General features: G+C 37.7%; 1 protein-coding gene across 5 annotated transcripts in view; it reads left to right on the top strand.

Moving 5' to 3' along the window:
* Positions 1-22,284, top strand: part of FRS2 (fibroblast growth factor receptor substrate 2) — a 106,425-nt gene that overhangs the window by 44,336 nt on the left and 39,805 nt on the right. For 4 of the 5 annotated variants that reach the window (XM_024576463.4, XM_024576461.4, XM_053921151.2 and 1 more), the window contains 2 exons: positions 9,008-9,102; positions 9,998-10,040. The exons of the other annotated variant lie outside the window; for it this stretch is intronic. The gene's annotated coding sequence lies outside the window, so the exon portion shown is untranslated. The remainder of the gene's footprint in view (positions 1-9,007; positions 9,103-9,997; positions 10,041-22,284) is intronic. 5 annotated transcript variants of the gene reach the window in all.

Raw genomic sequence — 22,284 nt, 5'->3', positions numbered from 1 at the left:
TTTTTCTTTATTTCACTTAATGTAACCTTCATTTCTGCCTGGGTCTTTTTTATGCTGTTGAAGTGATGCTTCTGGAATGAGTTCCTGAAGCATGCTAATAACCAGTGTTTTGAACTCTGCATCTGATAGGTTGCTTATCTCCATTTTGTTTAGTTCTTTCTCTGGAATTTTGTTCTGTTTTTTCATTTGGGCCATATGTCTTTGTCTCCTCATTTTTGCAGCCTCCCTCTGTTTATATGTATTAGGGAGAACTGCTTTGACTCCCTGTCTTAGTAGCATGGCCTATTGTAGAAAAGCGCACCTGTTAAGTTACGTAGGGCAGAGCCTTAGGTAATCGCCAGGGTGGAGCAACCCGTGTCACTGCTCTGTGGCTGTGTGTGGGGGAGGGCTCAGAAAGGGAACAATGCTGCCTGGCCTTTGGAGCTTTGCCCAGGGTGAAGCTGTCTCTTAGCACTCACCGTTCTGCCAGTCACTTCACTTTCTCCCTATATGCCACTTGTGCCTTACCAGCTGTTTCCCCGGTGCTGAATCCCAGAGGGAGTGGGTCTGTGTAAGTCTTAAGTCCGTTTTGGGCCCTTTAAGAGGAGGCTCCTATGAGTCCCGCAGTTTCTTCACCACCCCAACCCCAACTGGTTTTTACAGCCAGAAGTCTTAACCCCCTTGAGCTGGCACCCTGGGCTGCGTGTTCTGGTCTGGGGCTAGATCCCTCACTCCCGAGGTATCCCTTCTGATTTTTATTTACCACACTTGGATGTGGGACCACCTGTTCTGTGTCTTTGCACTTCTCTGACGTTCTCTGTGTCTCCTCCCCTCATACCCATCTAGATGAATATGACTTGTTTAAACCTTGGTTGTAGGACTTCCACTAGCTCGATGTTGTGACAATTCTGGATGATGTTTGTTTTGTAGTATAGTTGTAATTTTTTCTATAATTATGCGAGGAAGAAGGCATGTTTACCTATGCCTCCATCTTGACTGGAAGTGTTTTGAGAGTTATGCCTTTTTTATGAACTGTTCTACTGGGCCAGTAGTCCTCAGGCGGTCAACAGTCCTTTTATTAAGCTACCAAGTTGAAAACAGGGATGTTGGCATATACAAATACACAGTTTCTTGTCTCTATGGACGTTAACTAATGATAAATTTAATTAGTCATCTACAGAAGAAATGCCATGCTGGGCCAGAGCAGTGATCCATCTAGCCCAGACTATACTAAAGAGCTACATCCAAGGAAATAGGTGAATTTTGGAATTCTGTCATTCCTAAAAGACTCACAGGCCATTTCCTGTTTTCCTTAACTTAAATACTCAGAATTCATGTGTTCATTTAAACTCTTCAACATTGCAATCCATTTTATGTATTAAGTTACAATACTTACAGATTTGTTGGAATAAATAATTCTGGGAAAAATAAAACTTACAGTGTGAACTTCAGTTCTTTCCTTGCTTATAAGCTGCTTTACTTTTTCACCTGTATAACATAAAGTGATTTCACAAGTTTATTTTTTCCTACTTTCAAAATCTGTTCTGTTAGTTCTAATATGGCCCATTTGTGAGGTTTGTTTTTCTCACCCTCCTTTCTAGCATTTCTTTTCCTATCTACTAGTTAAATGTAGAATGTTAAGTTAGTTCTTTATGTATAATGAAGGAGACACAAGTTATGGAGGCCACTGAATTCCTTTGAATTATTTGACTACTGTAATTAAAAGTTTTGTGGATTTGCCCTTGCTGGTGTGGCTCAGTGGATTGAATGCCATCCTAGTGACCTGAAGGTTGCTGGTTTGGATCCCGGTCAGGTACATGCCTGTGTTGCGGGCCAGGTCCCTGGTTTGGGGGTATGCGAGAGGCAGCCAATGTGATGTTTCTGTCACGCCTTGGTGTTCTTTCTCTTTCTCCCTCCTTTCTCCTCTCACTAAAAATAAATAAATAAAATATTTTGAAAGTTCTGTGGATGTTAGGCGAAACAATTTTATAGCTGTAAGTTCAGAAAAACACAGTTACAGCCTGTATTGAGTATTTGGGATATAGATTTACTGGAAGTCCTTTTATGAGACAAAAAATTCTACTTGAAGACATTGGTCATTCCTTGTTTGATACCCCAATATTGATTTTAAAACTATATATTATTTAGTCTTAGTGGTGACACACAAAAGTGTTTTGCTGTTGAGGAAGAAGCCACAAAATCCTACAGTTTTATTTTTTTTAAGAAATAACGTCATATTTTATTTCATTTAATGTAACCTTCATTATCATTATGTTGTTGCTGTACTCAGTGAGTTCTCTGATCACCGGTGTTTTGAACTCTGCATCTGACAGGTTGGCTGTCTCCATTTCATTTAGTTCTTTTTGTGGGGTTTTGTTCTGTTCTTTCATTTGGGTCAAATTTCTTTGTCTCCTCATTTTAGCAGCCTCCCCGTGTTTGTTTCTGTGTACTAGGCAGAGCTGCTTTGACTCCCTTTCTTAGTAGCGTGGTCTAATGCAGAAAAAGCACCTGTGAGTTGTATGGAGTGGAGCCTTAGGTAATCGCCACCTTCACCGCTTTATGGCTCGGGGGGGGGGGGCGGTGCTCAGAAAGGGGACTATGTCACTGCTGGGCTTCCGGAGGTTTGCCTGACACTTGCCCCATTTCCAGAGACTTCACCAACTCCCTCAGTGCAACTGGTGCTCTTCCAGCTGTTGCCCTGCTGCTGAATCCCAGAGGGGGTGGGTTTGTATCCATTTTAAGACCATGTAAACCCTTTAAGCGGAGTTCCCTGAAAATCTGGCAGACCCTTCCACCACCCCACCCCCCACTGGTTTTTACATCCAGAACTTTCAGGGTATCTGCCCTGGCGCAGGAACCCTGGGCTGTGTGGTCTGGCCTGGGGCTGGGATCCTTCGCTCCCAAGATATCCCTCCTGAGTTTTATCTAGCTCAGGTGAATGTGGGACTGCCTGTGTCTGTTCTGCCCCTCCTGCCCATCTGGATGAATGTGGCTTCTTTAAATCCTTGGTTGTTAGACTTCCATACAGTTTGATTTTCTGAAAATTCTGGGAGTTGTTTTTAGATTTAGTTGTAATTCTTTTTGTGGTTGAAGGAGGAGGTGAAGCATGTCTACCTATGCCTCCATCTTGACTGGAAGTCTCTTACCATCATTCTTAACCGTCAGTGCAATGAATTAAGATTGTGAGGGGATTTTTTTGATAAGGGTTAGTTTATACTGAAAATTCCTAGGACATAATCAAGTACAGGTTTCCTTGCTATCTGAAAGTAGTGTTCCTTTAAAACCTTTGTAGCTGAGCCCTGGCCAGGTACTCAGTTGGTTAGAGGATCGTCCCAATTGATCCCCCAGTGAGGGCACATACAAGAATCAACTAATCAGTGCATAAGTAAGTGGAACAACAAATTGATATTTCTTTCTCCCTTCTTCCCACTGTCTCAAATCAGTGAAAAAAAAAAACACCTTTGTAAGCTGAAAAGATGTAAAGCAAAGAAGCAATTACCGTTAATATATATGAAAAAATTTTTGAGTGTTCCCAGACCCACAAAATACCCTACTGAATCATACCAAATAATACATAGAACTAAAATAACACTGACATATAGTAAAAGCAGGAATGCTCTAAATATACACTATGCTTTGTATACCCATCAGCAGTTTCAGTCAGGAGATTTTCCATTTTATCCATTTCTGAATGGACTAAAAGAGACTGCTTTGCTACTAGCAGAATTAGTAGTAATTCCAGAAGCTTTCAATATTCTTTCTGAGTGTAGGTAGTAGGAATGGGGGATACAGGCCAGGAGCTTGGTGGTGCCACTCTGAATGTTTGGGGTACACACTGCCTCTGTGACGGCTCACTGCAGAACAAATGTTGAACGCTATTTTTGCTTTAGCCTTTTTATTGTAAAGGTAAAAAACCTCTTCAGTTTCCTGCGATTAGTAAAACACAACAGGTCCTCGAATGACTGTTTCTTTCAGCATCATTTTGTTATAACATTGAGGAGATGCTGTAGGAACTTAACTCTGTTTATATCAATCAGCCTTTGTTAAAGTTGGTTTTGAAATACGTTGTTTTGTCACAGTTCCAAGAACCTGTCCACAGTGAGGACTTACTATACTCATGCAGGTCTTTTGTAAAATTGAAGTAGTGTAGCACAAACTTTCAAAAAGCTGGGGATAGTTTTATTTAGAAGGCTAGTGCATATATGTATTTAGGCATTTGAGAAACTTTAAACTGTCAATTTCTTGAGTCTCTCCTCTATAAAACAGTAAGTTGTTTAAATGACATGTTCTTAGTCATTGGGTGTAATCTCTTCCAATGAATTTTCACTTTCTCCAAATATATGAGGACCTCTTTAGTGTAACAAGGCCACACTTCCTGGGTAGTATGAGTCTTGATAGTTAAGTAATTGCCTTTTTTAAAAATAATAAGGATGTTACTTTTACTAACATCCTTAGTGTGATAGGCAGTGCATGCATCTCGTAATAACCAATAAGCTTACAATTTAGAAAGAAAATATTCCTACAAAATATTTTCCAATAGTGACATGTTAAAAATTAGATTCTGTTGAGTGTAAAGAACTGGCACCAGTAAGTGTTACTCTGTACTGTCAGGAACTAAAGAATTCCATGTGAAAGAATTTTCCAGAATGGAAAAATTAATAATCATAAGTAGTAATTTTGCTGTAAATTTTAAAAATTTTATTTTTAGAGAGAGGGGAAGGGAGTGAGAAGGAGAGGGCAAGAAACACAGATATGCAAGAGAAACATCGACCTGTTGCCTCTTGCACACCCCCAACTGTTGGCCCATAACCCAGGCATGTGCCAAGACCAGGAATTGAACCAGTGACCTTTCTGTTTGTGGGACGATGCCCAACCCACTGAGCCACACCGGTCAGGGCAATTTTACTGTAAATTTTGATAAACTGATGGAATACTTTAATATGTGTATTTACCTACATCTATTGTAAAGAGAGAAAGAGAAGTATTTCAAACATCCAGAAAAAGTACAGAAACTATTTTCATGAATAATTATGTTCCTACTCTATTAAATCTTAACCATTTCTTTCCTGACTTCTCAGTGTGTAATGAAATAGCCAACACTTACAGGTGATTAGGTTAGTCATGAATGAATACTAATTAGTAAGTTGTGCTAGCCTAGCTTGCTCCTACTTAGTTCACTTAGACCTAAATGTAGCATATTCTTATGATTCATTCCTTAATGCCCCAGTTTTCTTATTAATGTATAAGAGTAAACCTTCCCTCTTTACCTTTTTATCTAAAGCAAACTTTGGAAGAACGGAATAAATTTCTTAAAAGAGCAGCCTGGATTTATGTTACTCCTATGGAGCAAATGTGATATTGTGACTAATAATTTTATTCCAGTTTACTGCAGATTATAATAGTGAAAAAGAAAGACTGAGATTTTGCATCGTGTTGCTGTCTCTTTCTGGTTTGGACACGATATTTAACCAGTGTATGTGCTTTATCAATACCTTTCTCATAGGGAAGCTCTGGGAATTGTAAGCTTAATATAAATATCTGGCACACAGAGGTTGCTCAATAAAGATTACTTTAAATTCGTTAGCCTTCTTTCAAGTGATAGAACTTATTAAAGTGTGATTTCCAAGTGAGCAGGGCATTTCTGTAAAAAATGCTCAAGGAGTCCTCCTCACCACAAACAAAGCAGATTTTAACATTGAATTTCATCATTCAGCTCTTAGAACCCCTGCTGATTGTTTTCATTGTACTCTTGGTTTATTTTTGTACCTAAGGTCTGACAGGCACATAACAAGTGCTTTGTGAACCTTAAACTAAGTGAAAATAAATTTTCACATGAAAGGTATGTGGATAAGTCAGTTTGGGGGCAATTCTAGAGAACTCTCGCCAGAAGTGGTATCTTTGTTTTGATCTTCAGAGACTATTAAATGTGATCACTGAGTCATACTTGCTGTTTCTCTGTCTCCTGGCTATCTCTCTTAAGACTCTGAAGCTTGCCAGCCTTAGGGTGTTTAAAACAGAGTAGGCCTTAACCCAGGGGGAGTTTGTTTATTTAAAGAAAAATAATTAAGTTCAAACATCCCAACCATGTCATAGCTTGTCTAGTCATGTTATAGAGTTAGTGAGTTCCTTCTGGGGGGTCATGGTGCCTGAAGGTAACAGATACATTCGAAAGTAAACTTGTCCTGAGATTACTTGGAACTTTATCATGTATTCCCTAACAGAAATCCTTAAAGGAGTGGGAGGAAAGGGAATGCCATTTATTTTGCTAGTTATTTTTCAGTGGGACCCATTTAACTCAAATCTTTAACCCTCTCCTTTCTAGTGTTATGATATAGATAATTTAGAAACAAAACAACAAAAACAAAACCCCCACAATATGGTAGCTCTATCTTCATTAGTTCTTTGAAGTTGGGATTGTGGAATCTAGAATCTCTTGAAAAGGACAATATAGTTCTATAGGTGTTTAGACACAAAGATATAAAAATTGATGACTTTTGTGTTTCAAATGATTGTCATCTCCAAAATTTATGACTTGATTTCTCCCATCATATTCTCTCCCAGGTAAGAAAATCTGAGGCAGAGGTTTTGGGCTTGCCTAGGGTACCAAGGCATGTCTGTTTGATAATATAACTTGTAAAAACAGAATCCTAAGGGAGGTGGAGGAGGAATAAGCCAGAGAGTTAAGTGGTGTCATTGGCAGAGGGAAAAACAAATCCTGAGGCCCTGAGAACATAACATGCCCGATGTGTTTAAGGGTAGGAAAGAGACCAGTGTGCCTAGAATGGAGTGGACAGGAGGGAGAATGGTGGGAAATGAGGTTAGAGAGATGGGGAAGGGAAATATCAGATCATGATCCTATGCCTTTGTGAGGACTTTGCCTTTTAGACCAATGAGGTAGACTCAGAGGGTTTGAGCAGAAGAATGATCTTTCTTTTTGAAAAGGACTAATCTGACTCTTTTGAGGTGAACAAGGGAGAGGGAGGCTGGGAGATCAAATAGGAAACTATTATAGTAATGCAGATGAGAAATAAGTTGGCTTGAACCAGGTGGTAGGTAAAATGTGGATACCATTTGAAACCGGAGCTCCCAGGATGAACATTTAATGGGTAGTCATGAATATTTCTGCACATATCTGGTTGACACTTTTTAAAAATATTTTATTTATTTATTTTTAGAGAGCGGGGAAAGGAGGGAGAAAAAGAGAGGACAGACATCAATGTGTGGTTGACTCTTCCGCATCCCCAACTGGGGACCTGGCCCGTAACCCAGGCATGTGCCCTGACTGGGAATTGAACCAGCACCCTTTGGTTCCCAGGCCAGCACTCAGTCCACTGAGCCACACAGCCAGGGCTGGTTGACACATTTTTAATGATGTTAAGATTAATCACTGGGTTCAAGTTTTTTGTCAACTGACTTATCCATTAAAAGTTTCCCACCAGCCTTTTACCTAATGATTTTAACGATCATCGTTGACTTTTAAATACCCATTATTTCATTAGGAGTTACAGAATGGTGATTTCCTAATCCTGTCATTACTTCTACGTTTAAGTTAGGGATCCTATAAAAAAGAGCTTGCATTTATTGACTGCTGTATTACCCTGAGATAGTTTTCATAAAGAAAGCCAGGATAAACGCTTGATTATTTCCCTTTATCGATGTCAGATAATAATTCCCCTTTATTGATTTTCAGTTGTTAGTGCCCTAGCAACTTCCAAAGATGATTTTTTTATATGTTTATGTTTCAATCAATAGTAGTCATTATTTCTTTTTTTGATACTCAGAATGTCAGTATCATTTGATGTTCATTTGCTCTTAAAATATGTCTTCAAAGTAAAAACTATAAAATATATTCTGAGAAGTCTTCCATTTCTGCCCCTTCTACTCTGTTTTCTCTTATCTCTGTAAATAACTCTTTAAAAATGGTTTCAGTTTATCCTTCCCATTGCTTCTTTTTGAAAGGAAAAGAAGCAAGTCTGTATTAGTATTTGTATTCCCCCAACTTTTTACAAAAAGAGTAACGTTTTGTGGGATATTGAGCTACAGGATCAAAAGTAGGGAACTCCTGGGCTCTGTGAGGGTTATTTTTGAGACCTGTCAGCCTGTCACTCCTCATGAAAGATTTTCTCTTACAGTGTTGGCTCTCTTCACAACCAGCATCTCAAAGAATACACATATTTAAAAAAGAAAAAGACCCTCACTCATACCGTTTGGCAATATTTAGCAACATTGCATATCTAGCAATTCCCCTTCCAGGAGTCTTTCCCAAAAGTTGCACTAACAAAATTAGGAAGTGACTTATGCCTTCGTTCTGTTCCTTGTAGGTTGGGATTCTGTCTTGATTATCTTTTAACTAGGGGTTTTGTTTATTGGAGAACAAAGCAATAAAGATAATGTAGTTGGCATTAACAACAATGGTCTGTGTGGAAGATATGGCATTTTGACACTTTGCCATTTTGAAATACTGTCAGGTTAAATATGTTATCAATTAATGTTAAATCATTCATCAGTTTATTCATTCTTTCAATAAATATTTATTGAGCACTTAATGCATGGTAGTCATTGTCTTAGGTGCTTGAAAATATCAGTAAATAAATCCGACAGATATCTCTGGAACTTACTTTATAGGCGTGAGAAGGAAAATAGACAAACAGACATAACAAATAAGCTATTAATTTCTTTTTTTCAATTGTGCAGTTTTAGTGCTTATCTTCTCCATCTTTCTTTTTTTCTTTTTCCAGTCTGTAAATGGCATTTTTAACAATTGCAAGACCCCGGTGGGTGAAAGGGATTGAGGACTGAGGATTTTTATACTAAGTACTTGTAACCTAACTGTTGAATTCTGGGCCTGTGGGACGACAGCCTGTACTCCATCCATCCCAACTTACCCGCAGTCCTGTTAATTTTTTTATTGGAAAGTTGCTCAAGAACTCTTTTGATAGTTCCCTGTAGTCACCAAAATTTAGATAACTGTCATTAAAGATTTCATGTTTTTATTATAACATACTTAATTACTACATCTTTATTTCAGAAATGACCATTAAGAAGTAGATGCCCAGATGCAAAGTGATGAAACAGCCAATTTGTCGTAAAGTAAAATGCAGCTGTGGCTTTTCAACCAGATTAGTAAGTGTGGCCAGCATTTTTTTTTAACTTTATACTTATTTTATCTACTTTGAAAAACATTTAATAAAAAAGCATAGTGGACATTATTAAAATGTATATATGTATTTCTTTTTCTTTTTCTTTTTTTACTGTTGATTATAGTACAAATTCTAACATACAGCTCCAGAAAATGTATGTTTGTGCTATACCTTTTAAGAACAATAAAGGTAATATTATAAAATCATAACTTTAGAGGGAATATATGAAAAAGAGTCATTCACTAATACAACTACTCTTACAATTTTTCAATATTTGTTTTCCCTACCAGTCTTTGTTCTACACATTTAAAAGAGGACATAATTTCGATCATTGTGTTGTAAAGAGTATGCTTCTTGTAAATTAAAAAAAATTGTTTCAAATAGTTCTCCCTGGTAGAAAAATGTTTGCTTCTGTATGGGGTTCCTTATTGGAGTGACAAAAATGTTTTGGAGTTAGATGATAGAGAAGGTTACACAACTTTGTGAGTATAGTAAAAACTACTGAATTTCATGCATTGGAAGGGTGAATTTTATGACATATAGATTATGCCTAAAAAGTACCCTTCAAAATATCAAATCTTGACTAGAGTAAAACTCAGTTGAGTAATGATGTTTTAGAATAATGTGCCACACATTGTGTACCTAGCAAAATGGTTTAATCATTATGAGTATTTTTGTAATGATAAAAATACTATTTTTATAAAAATAATAAAGTACTTTTATTATTAAAAGACTTACTGTCTCTTCCTTAAGCTTTGGTACTACCAAATGTTATAATACTCTGTATGTACTGTGTTAGCATTTTATAACTTTTCATTTTCAACAGACTTTCTGTTTTGAAACTAACATTTCAACTTTTCTACCTGAAATTTTTTTAGGAACAAAATTGTATCTATTTTTCTCAGAAGAGAATTCCACAAGGTAAGAAATTATTGGTGTAGAAATGAAACAAATACAGTTGAAAACAGACTAAATTTTCTTGATTTTTAAAAATTCCTTTCCTATATTGAGATCTTTTATTGATTATTACAAGATTGTCACATATTTGTTAGGAAACCTTTACTGCCTCAGAATTTGCTGAAAACACAGGCTCATCTTGTTTGAAGTCAGAGTAAAAGGGTGTGATAAAAGTAGTCACCTTTGAAACTCAAACACTGCTTTTCATGGTCAGAGCTTGTTCCTAGTGTTAACAGGTGTGGGTTATTATCTATTCTATGAAAAGTTCTCTTCTTCCATTGGGGCCCATCCGCCTTTTACCTCAGTGGACACTGCCTAAATGACTTTGCCAAGTATCTCTCTTAGGGGCTTGCTTTATTTATTTATTTACTTACTTTTGTTTTAAATAATGGGATGTTTTTATTTATTTTTATTTTTTCATTAGTACCAATTGTTTTATTTTTATTTTAAAATATTTTATCGATTATACTATTATATTTGTTCAAATTTTCCCCCATTATCCCTCCAACCAGTATCCTCATTTCCTCTGGTATTCCCCCCACTCCCCTTAGTTCTCGTCCATGGGTCATACATGTAAATTCTTTGGCTTCTCCATTTCCCATACTGTTCTTAACCTCCCCCTGCCTATTCTGTACCTACCAATTTGTACTTCTTAATCCCTGTACTTTTTCTGCCATTCTCCCCTCCCTCCTCTGAAATGGTACCATTCCAAATGATCTCCATATCTATGATTGTTTCTGTTCTGCTTGTTTGCTTTGTTTTTAGATTCAGTTGTTGATACTTGTGAATTTATTGCCATTTTGATGTTCATAGTTTTGATCTTCTGTTTCTTAAATAAATCCCTTTAACATTTCATATAATAAAGGCTTGGTGATGATGAACTCCTTTAGTTTTACCTTGTCTGGGAAGCACTTTACCTGCCCTTCCATTCTAAATGATAGCTTTGCTGGATAGGGTAATCTAGGTTGTAGATCCTTGCTTTTCATCACTTTGAATACTATTTGCCAGTCCCTTCTGGCCTGTAAAGTATCTTTTGGGAAATCAACAGGCAGTCTTATAGGAACTCCTTTGTAGGTAACTATGTGCTTTTTCTCTTGCAGCTTTTGAGCTTCTCTCTTTATCTTTAACCTTTGGCATTTTAATTATAATGTGTCTTGCTGTGGTCATTCTTGTGTCTATCTTGTTTTGGACTCTCTGTGCTTCCTGGACTTTTTCAAATAAGTTTTCAATTTCTTGCTTTTTCTCTTCTCCTTCTGGCACCCCTATGATTTGACTGATGGTACGCTTAAAGTTGTCCCAGAGGCTCCTTATTCTGTCCTCTTTGTTTTGATTCTTTTCTTGTTGTTCTGATTGAATTCTTTTCTTTCTTGTATTCCAAGTCATTGATTTGCTTCTTGGCTTCATCCACTCCACTGTTGATTCCCTGTAAATTTTTCTTTGTTTCACTTAGTGTAACCTTTATTTCTGCTTGGGTCTTTTTTATGCTGTTGAAGTACCCAATAAGTTCTTTGAGCATCCTAATAAGCAGTGTTTTGAACTCTGCATCTATTAGATTGCTTATCTCCATTTTGTTTGGTTCTTTTTCTGGAGTTTTGTTCTATTTTTTCATTTGGGCCATATGTCATTGTCTCCTCATTTTTGCAGCCTCCCTCTGTTTCTATGTATTTGATGGAGCTGCTTTGACTCCCTGTCTTAGTAGCGTGTTCTAATGTAGAAAAGTGCACCATTAAGTTGGATGGGGTGGAACCTTGGGTAGTCACCTGAGCAGGGCAACCAGTGTGACCCAGGTTGATGGAGTCTCAGATATGATGTCACCACTCTTTGGCTCTGTGTAAGGGAGGGCTCAGAAAAGGGACATTGATTGCTGCCTGGGAGGGAGCTGTCCCCCTGGCACTCGCTCTGATGCCAAACACTTCAGTTTCTCCCCGTTCACCACTGGTGCTTTTCCAGCTGCTGTCCCAGTGCTGGAGCCCAGAGGGAGTGAGTCTCTGTAAGTCCTAAGTCTGTTGTGGACCCTTTAAGAGGAGAGGCCTGAGAATCCTGCAGTTTCTTCTGCTGCCCCAACCCCCACTGGTTTTTGTAGCCCGAAGTTATTGGGACTTATATTTCTGGTACTGGAAACTCGGTTTGGGGGACCTGGTGTGCAGCTCAGATCCTTTGCTCCCCTCATACACCTCCCAATTTTTATCCACAACCTGTGGGTGTGGGACCGCCTCTTCTGTGTTGCCACGTCTCTGCTCCTCCTGCCTGTCTGAATCAATTGACTTTTTTAATTCCTTGGTTGTTGAACTTGATTTTCTGAGAATTCTGGGTGATAGTTGTTTTGTAGTTGTCATTTTTGCTGTGGTTGTGCAAGGAGGCGAGCTGTGTTTACATATGCCACCATCTTGACCAGAAGTTAAATAATTTTCTTAGGGGCTTTACATTAAAGGAAACTATTTAGCTATGTTTCTATCTGTGGAAATTGAACAATTGCTTTGCAAGCATATTTAGTTAAAAAGTGTAATGCTTTTTAGCAGGTAGATAATAAAAGATTGAGTAACATCTAGTATTAAAATTTTTATTTATTGATTTGAGAGAGAAACATAGATTTGCTGTTCCACTTATGCATTCATTGGTTGATTGTTGTATGTGCCCCGACCAGGGATCAAACCTGCAACCTTGGCGTATCAGGATGATGCTCTAGCCAACTGAGCTACCTGGCCAGGGCCTAATGTTTTTTAAATTTTTATTTATTTCTATGTATTTATTTTTTTATTCTGTTACAGTTGTCCTAATTTTCCCCCATTGCTCTCCCCTGCCCTCCCAGTCAATCCCCACCCTGTTGTCCATGTTCATGGGTCATTTATACTTGCTCTTTAACCAGACCCTTCCCCTTCTTTCCTCCCTGATCACCCTCCCCTCAGTCCCTATGGGTTACTGAATAATCACCATTATTATACTCTTGACTTCTGAAAGATGAAATGTTCAAGTGAGTAAATAGTAAAATCTCATTATTTAGTATGCTTACCTTATGCTGAGAAATTAAAACCAATTGCTTGGCAGCCTTAAGAAGTTAACTTTGGTTAAATTTTCTCAGGAACTCTTTGGTATAGGTAGTGGTGATCGCTGCAAGGTTAATTCAGTCTGTTAACTGGAAATGCTTATATAGTTAATTGTTCAATAACTTCCTCATTTATTCACTTTTTCCAATATCCTGTATCTTGAGTGAAACTTGCATTCTCAAACATATCTTTTCACCTAGTTTTGAGAGTGCCACTGATTTAGTTAATCAAGTCAGTTTTTATCCTGATAACTGAAAACAAGTGTTAAAATAAAGGGACTGATGAGGAGGAAGGGAGGACAAATCCCCAGTAGATTTCATTTTAAAGTTGCTTGTGAAACTCTTTTTTTTTTTTTTCACTGTTTTTTCCTTCTACTTCTGGGGGGTTAAAAGAGGGGCTCCTGGATCTGTGTGTAGCACTGTCTGATCTCACAGGGCACTGCTAGAGATTTCAGGAGAAATCCAGGGCTTTCATTTCTTGGACCACAGTGCTTAAAGCATAAATTGAAACTTCAAAGGGTCTAATCTTAGTGAACGGAAACCTTGATCTGTTACATCTTTGCTTCTGTTCTTTTGGTAAATGCAATTTAAGTCTTCAACATTAATACAATGCCTAATACAATGACGATGGGTCATAGTATCTAGTACTCTTATGGCTCCCATATAAGTGTTCAATAAATGTTTATTTTTACAAATATTCAGGTGGTTTTACAATTTTTTAGAGTAGAAAATAATCAAAACAAAACTTTTGCACTTATATAGTATCATCCTGCCTCACAAGGTATTAAAAGGACAATGACAGCTTAAAAAAAAATTGTTAACTGTACACTTCAAAATGTTTGAAATCACCCTGATTGGTTTGCCTCAGTGGGTTGGGCATCTGCTAAAAGTGAAGCCAGTGTTGAGGCTTTTTGAAAGAAGTAATTAAAATGTCAGTACAAGTATTTTATAAGATCTTCGGCGGGAACCTCTTGAAGTGGATACTGATTTGGTATCCTGTACATTATTAAATACTACCCCCACTCTTTTTAAAAATGACAATTCAGGGAATTAGACAACAAGTAACATGGTCTTTTTCTCTAGTTTTTTAAATTTCTTTTGAGTATTTTGTATGGCATAGTTATTATTCTCAGTAAGTAAAACAGACAGAATTCTCATTTTACAAATGATGAAACCAGTAGTGGAATTAGCTTTAAGGTTGTTGTACTAATCTATACTGCTACCTCATCAACTGATACTTTGTTCTCTATAGAACATGTAACTACTAGGATAATTTTAACCTGAAAGAAATGTTTCTAACCAGGAAGAACCTCATTGCCTTGAGAAGTTTAAAAAAACACACGTACAAACCAAAATATAACCAATGAATAATGTAGGTGGTACTTACTTAAACTTAAGGTTCACTAAAACATTTTTAATTAAACATTTATTAAATTAATATAGATTTTGTGTATCACAGTTATATAGAAAATTATTTCGTAAATATTTCCCATTTATAATGAAGGCCATAAATTTTAGGTGTCTTTTAGTTTTGAATATGCCTATATACTTTCCTTAAAGATTAGGTGTCTCATTTTGATGGATGGGAGTATAGAAGCCCTTTGTGGGTCTGGAATGTGATCTCACATATTTTAGGACATGGCAGTTCTCCCCTCCCGCTCCCCCCCCCCCCCGTAATTATTCATCTGTAGTATAAAAATCAGGTAAACTTTATTATAAACCTATATCTTTTATCCCAAGAGACCTAATTTGTTTCAGGCCCAGCTTTCATGGTATAACCTATCGAGATAGGTTTTGAGTTATCCAGTGCTATCCTAGGTTATTGTAGGTCTGGAGAATTCTCAGATATACTAGCCATTTGGTTTCAATACCTAATTTACGTTTGAGACTTTGGAAAGATTGTGAAATTTTACATGTAGGTGGCGGGATCAGTCTTTTGACTCACAGTGAATGTATTCAGTAGATTGAAGTTATAGGACTTTGAAGTTTAGCAGCATTTTTGTTGTTCAGTATTAGGCTATGATGTTTAAAAAGACAGAACTTCTGACTTCTTATTGCATATGAAGGCTTCAGATATTACAGTTCAATTTAAGTAAATTTGAACTTTGAACAGTGTGGATAGCTTTATCACTTTGTAAAAGAATACAGTTATTGCAGATACCTTTTTTTAATTTTATTTTTAGCCACTTGCTTTAGATTAAAAAAAAAAACCACCCAAAAACCCAAACTCAGAATAGGTTGAAACTCGACCCAGCTTGCTGCCCCAGAACAAAAGTGCTGATCAAGTTGAATCAACCCCTGTAATGTGTATTGAAAGGAAAACCTCTTCTTTCTCCTCTAATTTGAAGAACAAGCATTTTCCCTGCCAAGAAGGGCTGACTTTAAATGGACCAGCTGTCCATATTAGGAGCATAGGGTTGCTAAGGTGACCGTGGCTGTTTGGAGAAGAATGCAGCTGAGAGGGCAAGTTCTTGATGTGTGAGTTGAGGGAAGGAATGTGGTGTGATTGTGCATCATGCCTCCTAATCACATGCTCACAAAGTGCTGTGTGGGCAGCATGTAGAAACTACAAGTCTGAGTGGTGGGACTTGTGTGGTTCAAATCATTCTGTTTTTCATGTGAGCCAGAGGCTTACAGTTCAGATTGAAAATAGCTACTTTATATTAATGTGCGTGTTTTTGGAGAAAGGGGGAGGGTGTTTTGGTGGTGGATGAAATGGGAATTAATTTATTTTGCTTGATGGGCACATTTCATATTACTAAAAAATTATTTTGGGATAACTATTTTTCCAACTCATCCTTTTCAGTCATATATATATATATATATATATATATATATATATATATATATACACACATACATATATATATATAATGTTATATAGTTATATATTTAATAATATGTATAGTTAATAGTTTCCCAAGGGAGTGATGTTTTTCTTGTATTATGCTTATTTTCTTGGCACTTTGAATTTCAGAATTACTTGAAAGTCCTTCAGAATATGTTTTATTTTTTAAATAGTTCTTACTCTTTCCAAAGGAGATCTTAATACATTAGGTATTTCTTCCCTGAAGCATCCAAAGAGAGGTTCTGGGTTTTGGTAAAAAATGTGATTCAAGGAGCAATGGGAAGGTTCAAAGCAATACCCCACTTATTTGAAGCACCACTTAGATTTTACTGTGGGCATCATTGCTTATATTTGAGATGAGATATACACACAGACATTGATATAGATACTTACTGAATCATTAGGTATTTGATTTTTTAAAAAAAAATTCTGGTTAACAGATCCTTTCAATAATGTGCTGATCTTAAGTGAGGGCATAAATGTAAATTATATTTAGGATGTGAAGTAGTTGGAACATTGGAGGCTCTGTATTACATTAGCATCCTATTATTTTTTTTTAAATCGGTCTGCTTCTTTTGACATGATTGCTCTGATTAATGTGTAAAATATGGAGGGAAATTAAAAGATTAAAATAATTTCATCTTTGAATTCAGTTGGTTATTTGTCATTTCTCACATATACCTTAATAACTTCTGATGGCATTCTCAGCTAAAAGCTTAATGGTTTTGCCTTTCACATGTTTCTTAAATCTGCTAGAAATGGTTTTATTTTAAATGTATTTTTAGTTATGCTATTACAGTTGTCCCAACTTTTCTCCCATTGCCCCCCCTCCACCCAGCACCTACCACTCCCTCTGACAATCACTCTCCTTAGTTCATGTCCATGGGTCGTGCATACAAGTTCTTTGGCTTCTCCATTTCCTATACTTGCTCTTAACATCCCCCTGCCTATTCTGTAGCTACCAATTTCTACTTCTTAATCCCTTTACCTTTCTCCCATCCCCCAAATCCCCCTCCCCACTGGCCACCATCCCAAAGATCTCCATATCTATGATTCTGTTTCTGTTCTGCTTGTTTGCCTAGTTTGTTTTTTAGATTCAGTTGTTGGTAGTTATGTATTTATTGCCATTTTAATGTTCATAGTTTTGGTCTTCTTTTTTTTAAAGTCCCTTTAACATTTCGTATAATAATGTTTTGGTGATGATTAATTCCTTTAGCTTTACCTTGTCTGGGAAGCACTTTATCTGCCCCTCGATTCTAATGATAGCTTTTCTGGATAGGGTAATCTAGGTTGTAGGTTATTGCCTTTCATCATTTTGAATATTTCTTGCCAATCACTTCTAGCCTGCAAAGTTTCTTTTGAGAAATCAGCTGGAAGTCTTACGGGAACTACCTTATAGGTAACTCTCTGCTTTTCTCTTCCTGCTTTCAACATTCTCTCTTTATCTTTAACCTTTGGCATTTTAATTATGATGTGTCTTGGTGTGGTCCTCTTTACATCCATTTTGTTTGGGACTCTCTCTGCTTCCTGGACTTGCATGTCTATATCTTTCACCAAATCAGGGAAGTTTTCTTTCACTGTCTTTTCATATAGATTTCCAGTTTCTTGCTCTTTCTCTTCTCCTTCTGGCATCCCTGTGATGTGAATGTTGGATCATTTTAAGTTGTCCCAGAGGCTGTTTATACTATCCTCATTTTTTTTAGGTTCTTTTTTCTTCTTGTTGTTCTGTACGGTTGTTTTTGCTATCTTATGTTCCAAATCATTGATTTGATTCTTGGCTTCATCCACTCTACTGTTGTTTCCCTGTAAATTGTTTTTTATTTCAATTAGTCCATCCTTTATTTCTGACTGGATCTTTATAATGCTGTTGAGGTCCTCACTAAGTTCCTTGAGCATCCTTATAAACAGTGTTTTGAACTATGCATCTGATAGATTGCTTGTCTCCATTCTGTTTAGCTCTCTTTGTGGATTTTTGATCTGTTTTTTCCTTTGGGCCACTTTTCTTTGTCTCCTCATTTTGGCAGCCTCCCTGTGTTTGTTTCTATGTATTATGTAGAGCTCCTTTGACTCCCTTGTCTCGGTGGTGTGGCCTAATATACTAGGTGTCCTGTAGGGTCCAGGGGCACAGCCTCCCCTATCACCCAAGCTGTGTACTTGAGGTGAGCCCTTTGTGTAGGCTGAGTACACCCTCCTCTTGTACTTGAGCCTTGGTTGCTGTTGGCAGATCAGTGGGAGGGATTTACCCAGGTCAGTCAGCTGCAAGGACTGGCTGTGACCACTGACCACCAGCCTCCGCCATCCCTGGAGGATCAGCTGTGCAGGGGCAGGGTGGTGGTGCTCTAATGTGGTCTGTAGCTGTCCACTGGGTGTGCTGGCCCTGGGGTTTCCCAGATGGTGCTGGCCAGAATCAACCCCTACCTGTGTTTGCCTGGGGCACCCTGCCTACGCTATAAAGCAATCTGAGATGGATGCTACTTGTGCTGGGCTTGGAGACTCCTGGACAAAGAGGGACAATGGTCTTTGCTCACCCAGATGCCAAATACTTCAGTCTCTTGCTGTATACCATTGGGGCCCTTCAAGCAGCCACCCCATTGCTGGAGCCCAGAGAGTGGGTCTGAGTAAGTGAGTCCTGAAGAGGAACTGCTTAGGTCTCCAGCAGCCTCCTCCACTGACTCAGTCACCGCTGGTTTTTGCAGCCAGAAGTTGTGGGGACTTATCTTCCTGGCATTGGAATCCTGGGCTGAGGGGCCTGGTGTGGGGCTGGGACTCCTGGATTCCAAGATATCACTCACAAATTTTTATCCACATGGGTGTAGGAGCAGCATATTCTGCGTCTGTGCTCCTCCTACCAGTCTGGATGGATGTTGTCAGATTTCCATTCAACTCAATTTCTGATGTTCCTGAATGATGGTTGTTCCACATTTTATTTGTAATTTTGATGTGGTTTTGTGAAGAGGCAAGCCATGCCTGCCTTCATCGCCATCTTGACCAGAAGCTCAATTTTCATTGATTTGAGAGCGAGAAGGGAGGGAAGGAAGGAGAGGGAGAGGAAGGGGGAGGGGAGAGAGAGAGAGAGAGGGATGGAGGGAGAGAGAGAAATTTTGATGTGAGAGAGAAACTTCTATCGATTGCCTCTCATATGCACCCCACCAGGGTTGCAACTCCCAAACCGAGGTCTTTGCCCTGACTGGGAATTGAACCGTAACCTTTTGGTATAAGAAACAGTGCTCCAAGCAACCAGCCACCCAGCCAGAGCTGCTGGTATCTTTTTGATTATAGTCATCGTAGTGGGTGGCTGGGAGGTGGAATGTGTGGATTTGATTTGTATTTCCCTAGGGACTAGTGATGTTGATTATGTTTGTTTTTAAATCCTCACCTGAGAGTATGTTTATTGAACCCGTAACTTTTTGGTGTTTGGGACCATGCTCAAATGAACTAAGCCACCTGGCCCAGGCTGCTGTCTTTTTGATTAGCCTTCCTACTGGGCATGAGGTGGAATATGTGGATTTGAGTTGTATTTCCCTAACAACTAATGATGTTGATTATCTTTTCTTTTTTAATCCTCACCTGAGTGTATGTTTATTAAGGAGGGGAGAGGGAGAGAGAGAGGAAGAGCGTGACACATCAGTGTGAAAGGGAAACATTGGTTGCCTCCTGTAAGCACCCCTACTGGGGATTGAACCCACAACCTAGGTGTGTGCCCTGACTGGAAATCGAACCTACAGCCTTTTTTGGTGCACTGGGTGATGCTGTGACCAACTGAGTCACCTGGCCGGAGTGATCATCTTTTCATGTACTTATCGGTCATTTGTATATTTTCTTTGGAGAAATGTATTCAAATCTGTCCATTTAAAAATTGGGTTATTTGTCCTTTTATTTTTGAGTTGTAAGAGTTCTTTATATTCTGGGTACTAAACTCTTTTTAGATTCATGGTTTCCAAATATTATCTCCCATCCTTTGGATTGTCTTTTTTACTTTTTTGATAGTGTCCTTTGAAGCACAAGTGTTTCTTTTTTTAAAAGATTTTATTTATTTATTTTTAGGAATTGGGGAAGGGAGGGAGAATGAGAGGAAGAGAAACATTGATGTGAGAGAGAGGCATCAATGGGTTGCCTCTCGTATGCACCTGGACCTGGGGCTGAACCCACATCCCACACATGTGCTCTGATGGGAATTGAACCTTGGCCTTTTGTTTGCTTTGCCACAGCTGGTCAGGGCATAAATATTTCTTAATTTGATGAAGTCCAGTTTGTGTATTTCTTTTCTTTTTTCCTTGTAATTTGGTATCATAACAAAGAAACTTCTGCCTAATATAAGGTAATGAAGATTTATGTTTTCTTCTGAAAATTTTATGGTTTTAGTGCTTACATTAGGTCTTTGATCCATTTTGAGTTAATTTTTTTTATAGAGTATGGAGTAGAGGTCACATTTCTTTTTTTTTCTATTGGGAATCTAGTCCCAGCACCATTTGTTGAAGAGACTGTTCTTTCCATATTGAGTTAGTTGTCTAGGCACTCTATTGAAAATCGACTGTAAATGTGTGGGTTTATTTCTGGATTCTCAGTTTTGTTCTGTTGGATCTGTATGTCTCTTCTTATGCCAGTACTACACTTGGTGATTTGATGTTTGAGGACGGTAGGTTTTGATAGGTTTTGACTTAGAAAGTGAGAGTGCTTTGTAATAGATTGTATTTTCTAAAAATTTTTCAAATTTACAAATTTATTACAGTAAAATTCTCTGTAATATCCTCTTATTAGTTTAATCTCTACAGCATTTGTAATGATGCTCCCTTTGTTAGTTTTTTTTTCTTTTGATTGATTAGTTTTTTCCAGAGGTTTATCATTTTGATCGCTCTATCAAAGAATGAATTATTGACTCTGTTGATCATCTCTGTTGTAAATGTTTTCTGTCCTTTTAAATCCTGATACTTATTTCTACTTCTTCAGAATTTTTAAGGTTTTTATCCTGTCCTTTAAAAAATACTTTTAAATTTGAAATCTTAGTCTTTTAATTTGCATCTAAGTATCATCTTGGCTGCCTTCCCACACGTTTTGGTACAGAATATTCTTGGCTTTGTTTATTTTAAAAGTAATTCTTATTTGTCCCATGAATTGTTTAGACATGTACACTTAATTTTAAGTATGTAACTTTTATTTATTTTTTGTTATTCACGCTAATGTCCCAATCCCTCTTTAAGAGGATTTAATTGGTGAGTACTCATTTGTATGAAGTTTGTTTTTGCTTTAGGTATTATTATGGTTCTGTTTTTTTTCCTTCATTTTTTTAATATCATTTATTTTATTTTTTTAAGTATATTTTATTGATTATGCTATTACAGTTTTCCCAATTTTCCCCCTTCTCCCCCCTAAACCTGCACCCCCTAACCCTCCAGCATTCCCCGCTCCTTAGTTCATGTCCATGGGTTGTACATATAAGTTCTTTGAGTTCTCTGTTTCCTATACCATTTTTGACCTCTCCACATCTATTTTATGCCTACCAATTATGCTTCTTCTTCCTGGTACCTTTTCCCTGCTATTCCTCCCTTCCCCCTCCCCACTGAAAACTATGTGGTGTCCATTTCTCTGATTTTGTTCCTGTTCTAGTTGTTTTCTTAGTTTTCGTTTTTCTTGGTATTCTTTTTTATATTTTTTTAGGTTCATTTGTTGATAGTTGTGAGTTTTTTGTCATTTTACTATTCATATTTTTGATCTTCCTTTTCTTAGATAAGTCCTTTTAACATTTCATATAATAAGGGCTTGGTGATGATAAACTCCTTTAACTTGACCTTATCTGGGAAGCACTTTATCTGCCCTTTCATTCTAAATGATAGCTTTGCTGGATAGAGCAATCTTGGCCGTAGGTCCTTGCCTTTCATGCCTTCAAATATTCTTTCTAGTCCCTTCTTGCCTGTAAGGTTTCTTTTGAGAAATCAGCTGATAGCCTTATGGGCACTCCTTTGTAGGTAACTCTTTCCTTTCCTCTTGCTGCTTTTAAGATTCTGTTTGTCTTTAATCTTTGGTAACTTGATGATGTGCCTTGGTGTGTTCCTCCTTGGGTCCAGCTTCTCTGGGACTCTCTGGGCTTCCTGGACTTCCTGGAAGTCTATTTCCTTTGCCAGATTGGGGAAGTTTTCCTTCATTATTTGTTCACGTAAGTTTTCAATTTCTTGCTCTTGCTCTTCTCCTTCTGGTACCGTTATAATTTGGATGTTGGAACGTTTCAAGTTGTCCCAGAGGTTCAAAAGTCTCTCTTCATTTTTTTGGATTCTTGTTTCTTCATTCTGTTCCAGTTGGATGTTTATTTCTTCCTTTTGTTC

This window comes from Desmodus rotundus, chromosome 3 (genome assembly GCF_022682495.2).
Source record: "Desmodus rotundus isolate HL8 chromosome 3, HLdesRot8A.1, whole genome shotgun sequence".
Lineage (NCBI taxonomy): Eukaryota > Metazoa > Chordata > Mammalia > Chiroptera > Phyllostomidae > Desmodus > Desmodus rotundus.
The sequence above is the reverse complement of the archived record's forward strand: the minus strand, read 5'-3'. Positions and strand labels throughout refer to the sequence as shown.